Consider the following 6,215-nt stretch of genomic DNA (forward strand, 5'->3'; position numbering starts at 1 on the left):
TTGGAAATGAAGCTGTAGCATTATGTGGGGCCAGACCACGGAAGGCCTTATAGACCAAGCTATGGTTTGGTTTGATGCCCATGTCTCCTAAGCTTGCATAAGGTTCGGAACTCTTTTAAGAAAAATCATTCTCCTAAACTTCGATGTTGACTTAAATTATTTATATTATAATATTACTTAAATATGTGTATTCATAAAACCATGTATTAAATCCTTATGCTTATAGCTCTTATACCAGCATAAAATTAAAATTAATCTATAAATTATGTACATATAAGACTACAGAATCAACACAACGCTTGTTTAATGTGGTGGATAATATTATATTGCTAAAATTAGATAATTGTTGTCAATTATTTTCCTTTATTTAACAAGGAACTAATTTTTGAACACCTGTTATTTTGGGAGGGCCAATTTGATAGTGAATTTCAATATAACAGTACTTTAAAAAAAATTTTTAAGCAATTTTTTATTTCATTCTAATTACTATTCTTACTGCTAATGAGCTTGGGAAGTTATTACTACAAAGTTAGGAAGTGTGTAATACTTACCTTCATAAAATGAATGTGTGATATGACTTATAATGTGACTATACTGCTGTGTACTGCATGAACAGTCTGCTAATCCCACTGCTCTTCTCTATTAAAAATATTGTGAAACCTTCATCTGCATAACATGCTCTGATGTCATTTGACTTTCATTTAGCATTGTTTACATCTTAAATCCTCTTCTAATTTGCTTGAGACCATTAAAAAGGTGCATTATTTTGTCACACTATATTACTTCCATGATGACAAATAAATGATTCAATCTATTAACTGACTTTTAAAAATGTCTTATTTTATGAAAATGACTTTCATTGCAAGATTGATCTACAAAAAAGAAATTTTATCTTTATTACTGGCAGAAGAATTCAACATGAGTGCCACAGCACATGTAGGATGGTTGTTACCACTTGGCATTAGCTCCTGACAAGCTGGGTAGAGGAGGGTGTTGGGAGGCTATTGCAGTAGAACACTTCTCATGTCAATGAATGTCCCACCATCCATCTAGTTGTGCAACAGGAAGAAACCTAGTCGTTACCCTTGACATCTCTCTTGCTCACATCACCGCATCTAATCTATCGACAAGGTCTGTTGATTTTACCTCTTCAATTTCTCCCGAGTCTATCTACTTCTCTCTCTCTTTCCACCACAAGTCCTAGTCCAAGCCCCCATCTACTCTTCCCTGGACAACACTTCCAGCTAGACTCTTCTTTTGCATTCAAACTGCCTCTAATTCTTTCTCAATTCTGCTAGCTGCAGTGCAATTTTCAAAATGCAAATTTGATTTCTCAACCGTTAACCAACTCACTTTTTAAAACCCTGCAATTGTTGACTTATGCTCTTACTCTAAATACCTATAACGTAGTCTACAGGGCTTTGGAAATGTTCTCTTCTTCCTTCCACCACCTGGCCTTGGTTGTTCCCTTTGCCTAGAGTATTTGCTCCTTTGCCATCTCTGCTGCCTTGCTAACTTGTACTATCCTTCAGATGTAACATATATTTTCTTCTTTGTCTAGTACTTACCACAGGTATATCTGGGACGTTAAGCAACACGAGGGCAGGAAACTCGACTGTTTCATCTCTACTGTATCTCCTTCAATTATTGAGTGAATGATATGTTTAGTACATTGTACAACATAAATACTATTTTGAAATATATATGAGTCTGCATTGCAACAGATTCGCTAGCCCATCTGAGTGCTGGAGAATATCACCCTTCACAACACAAACACATTGCAAGGAGGGGATGTTTTTCAATCAATATCATGTAAATAGCTAAGCGTAAGTCTTTGCCCTATGCTATCCTCGGACAGACTGCAGTAATGCCATTGTGCATCGGAGCCTGGCACCAGGGCTGCATAGCTATCATCCACTCTTTTACTTTTTAATCTGAAATCAATATATTTGAAGTATTTCAGGGAGATTTTAGAAGCTTTTTTATTTTATATAAAGGTATCAGATATGCAGCTCTTGGATGCTACAGTGTTTGAGGCATGGTCAGAAGTACAAGTGTGCCTTGATGAGGTAGCTTAAGGAGTGCCGAGGAAAAGTTTTTGTCATTCAACCAGATGGTCAGAGATACTTCAGTAAGTCTCGTCAGTAGAAACTATATATAAATCTGCAAGATTCTTCTGTTAAATTGCATATATATCAATGGAGAAATGTTTATTTCTATGATTTTAAAACTTTTTTATTATGAAATACTGAAACTCTACCAAAAATACAGCAAATGGTATTAGAAGCACCCATGTACCCCCCTCCAAGCTTTGTTAAATTTTAACAGTAATAAGTCATTTTTTAAAGAAATAAAATATTGGAAACAGGTGAAGCCCCTTGTATGCATGTGTCCCTCTCTGATCTTATGCCCCTCCCTCCAACAGCAGAGGTAACTATATTTCAAATTGTTGTTTAGCATGCCCAACACACAGTGTATCCTTAAATGACATCATATTTTTACAAGTTTACACAATTAATAAAAATGGAGTCATACAATTTGAGTCTTTTTGTAATTTATTTTTACTCAACATTGTTTTCTGAGATTTATATATATTGACACCTAATAGTCCTTTTTCTTTAACTGCTATATAATATCTCATTGTACAAATACCATAATCTAGTTATCTGTTCTCTTGTTAGTGACATTTAGATTCTTTCCACTGTTACAAACAATGCTCAACCAATACATCTCCCTGTGCAAGTGTGCGGGAGACTCTTTGGGGGCAGCTTTTCTCAGCTAATAGCATTACATCATAATGCCCTAAGGTATTCATTGTGCTTAATGAATTAACTTCTCCCCTGGACATTTAGAATGATACTAGCTATATGTATTAACCTTGAGGGAATTAAGAAAATAGTCACTCAAATAATTTTGTGTAGGACTTAATTTACTTGCAGAATCCCCCACTGAGAAAGAGTAGTCTAGAGCATATACAGAGAAGTGTAATTGCTGGGTTCAAGGATAGGCATATGTGGTAGAAATCATTAACATTTACCAAAATCTGTTCTTTTCTTCTTCCATTGTAACAGAGTTGTAAATTGCTCATAGCTGCCCAACTGAGGATTGCATTTCCCAGGTTTCTCAGTTAAATGAGATCATATCAATAAACTGTCACCAATAGAATGTGACTGAAAATAATGTATGCTACTTCCTGGCTGATGCCTTAAGAACTGCTCACACCTTCTCCATACTCTCTTTTTCCTTCCTCCCAGCTGAGTAACTAACTGGTGGTAGCAATGAGTAGAGCAACTTTGGAAGCCAAAAGTCGAATCTGACAGAGCCACTGTCACTCTGGGTCTCTGAAATTGCAGAACTTCACTGCTCATGTGATATCTCGCCTATGACTCTTATGTATGGGAGAAAAAAACTTCCTGACTTCAAGCCACTGAATTTTAAGAGTCTACTTGGGGTCTAACAATACAGCCCATTTCCAATCTACTAAATTGGGCCAATTGTTCCTTATTGCGGTTCAATCAATTGACACTCATTCTACCAGCAATGTGTGAAATATCCTGTCATTCCAGATCCTTGACAACACTTGTTATGAGGTTTTTACTTTTTCCTATCAGGTAGACATAAAATGGTATCTCATTGCTATTTTAATCTCCATTTCCCAGATTATTAGTGAGATTGGGTGTCTTTTCATACATATTTGAATGGCTGTCCTGGTTTCCTTTTCTGTTCATTCATTTGCCTATTTTCCTGTTGGGTTATTGTCACTTCTTATTGAGTTGTAGAAATTAATTGTATGTTTTCTATTAAAAACATTGTCAGTTATAACTTGTGCTTTATCTTTTTTACTTGTGGCATCTTGTACAAAAGTTTAAATTTTAATATAGTAAAAATTTATCATTTTTTTCTCTTCTTTGTTTTTTAGCTTCTCTACTCCCATGTCCACAAAGATATTTCACATTTTCTTCTAAATGTTTTAACATTTTCCCTTTCAGTTAGGCCTTTGATCTACCTGAAATTTTCTTTGTGTTATATGAAGTAGTAATCTCTTAAATTTAAAAATTAAAGACCAATCATACCAGCACTGTTTATTGAATCTCCATTTCTCTACTGATTTGTTATGTCACAGGTCAAGTTCACACATATACATGAGTCTGTTTCTAGGCTCTTTATTATAGTGCCTCGGTCTCTCGATCCATCCTTGTGCAAGAACACTATTAATTATTTTGGCTTTATGACACATTAGCGTCTTCATACTATCAAGTTGTATAAAGGTGGACAGGTCACTTTTCTTTCCTTCATTCTTTTAATCTCTGAAATGGATAATGATCATATCACCTACACATAGGGTTGTTATGGAGATTAAAAGAAACAAGAATTGTATGTAAAGCACCAATACAGAGCAGGCAGGCATTCAACAGAGAGTAGTTATGTTCATGTTGAAGGCACAGATGAAACACAAAGAGAAATAATCGATGTCGTTGGGAACCTCAATTTCATTTATAAAAAGAAAGGGATTGAGTTGGCATACTGTTTCTAACGCTCTCGCTACTTTAACTGTGATCATGGCATTTTATTATCTAGAAACCAGGCAACACACACTACATGCTAGGCAGTGGGATAAAAGTTGAGAAAGGTGATTATCAGACTGCAGGGTGGATTCCTGAGCAAGCAGTCATGAAATGGTAAGTGCACAACAGATAAGGTTTAGGGCTGGCTGCCGACAAGGACACACAGGCTACGGTGACCTTCCTGGTGTTTTGCATAAACGGCTGTACACCATCGGGGCCTCCCAGCATACGAACACAGGGTCGCCGGCCCACACACGGCTACTGTCAACCTTCCCAGCCACCCACGGGGGCCTCAGAGAAGGTTCCAGACAGGCTCCCAGAAGTACTGGGAAGGATGGTGCAGAGCTAGAAGCGCGGTGAAAAGGAGGAGCAGCCTGCACCTCCCCCGGGGCTTCTACGGGGCTTCTGGGAAATAGAGTCCTTTGCCGCATGTCCAGCCTCCGGCTCCAGGAAGGGGGACTACAATTCCCTTCAGCCTTGGGGAGTCTTTGTGCAGCACGCCTGCGCAGTCTGGCGGCCAATGCCGCTATAAAGGCTTGTTTTGCTCTGGAGCTGATGCTCGGGAGCGTGGTCGAGTGGCCGTCTGGGCGGTCGTGGAGCTGGGGCACAGGTAGGGAGCGTCTACCGTCGCACCCCTTTCTTCTCCTTCAGTTGTCACGGGGATCACCCCTGTGTGTTTCTTCTGGAGGCGGCGGGCTGTGTTCAGGGATACAGGCAGTTCGAGAGAAGCCGGAGACCTGAGAAACCGGGCCTGGCCTCTCTTTGTCTCTCGTCACCCCCTCCTTGGGACGCAACCCCTGAGGCTTGTGGTGAGGTAACAGCGTGAGAAGGCAGGTAGGATGGGATGAGTAGTCAAGGTTGCTGGCTACATTCCCGGATGCGGCCACCAGGGGGTGCTGCGCCCGCGGCCCGTGGGTGTGGGTCGCTATCGGCTCGCAAGGCCCGAACTGGCCATGGGAACGCCCTAGGGTCCAGGGCATCCCAGGCGAAGCTGACCTGAAAGAAGCCTCTAACCTCAAGGTTGTGGGGAGGGCGGCCTGGGGCCCCCCCGCTCAAGCTGCGCACCGGAGACTCAGCTGCCAGCGACCTGAGAAGCAATCCTCTCGGAATTTTTGCAAATGGGTAAATGGAGGTTCATGACTTAAGCACACACAGCAACCCCCTGGGTAGAGCCCAGAATGGAACCCAGATCTCTTGACTGTTATCAGTGCCCTTTCCACTTCCACCGCACAGAGCTGCATGGTGCTTTGTATTTATTACACAGGGATCATTTGGTTTCTGCACAGACGTGAGGAGGCAGGAGGCACAGGAACCACCGGCAAAGTTTCGGAAGGTTTGCGAGGAGATGGATAGGTTATACCGGGTCTCTAACCTGAGTTAGTGAAAGGTGCAGAAGGTTGGAGGCACAAGTGGATTGTAGGAGGATGGTAAATACAAATTCTTTTAGCTTCAGGTCAGGTTGTCTTGTGCAGCTTCGGGGCCTGGAACTAGATTCCTGAAGTGTGGGAAACCTAAGTTCTGTTATAATGAAGGCAATTTGGAAACACCAGTCTGGCTAATCACAGTTCTTAATACTGTGCACCCCACCTCCACCATGCAGTTTCATCTGCTGCATTGTACACTTTTATCACTGGAAGGAGAACCTCGATT

At 40.6% G+C, this 6,215-nt stretch overlaps 1 protein-coding gene across 2 annotated transcripts in view; it reads left to right on the plus strand.

Moving 5' to 3' along the window:
* Window positions 1–5,055: 5,055 nt before the first annotated feature.
* Window positions 5,056–6,215, plus strand: part of ABCC5 (ATP binding cassette subfamily C member 5) — a 71,230-nt gene continuing 70,070 nt past the window's right edge. For both annotated transcript variants that reach the window (XM_023526195.1, XM_011382561.2), the window contains exon 1: window positions 5,056–5,175. The gene's annotated coding sequence lies outside the window, so the exon portion shown is untranslated. The remainder of the gene's footprint in view (window positions 5,176–6,215) is intronic.

The sequence above is a fragment of the Pteropus vampyrus genome, unplaced genomic scaffold, assembly GCF_000151845.1.
Source record: "Pteropus vampyrus isolate Shadow unplaced genomic scaffold, Pvam_2.0 Scaffold14, whole genome shotgun sequence".
Lineage (NCBI taxonomy): Eukaryota > Metazoa > Chordata > Mammalia > Chiroptera > Pteropodidae > Pteropus > Pteropus vampyrus.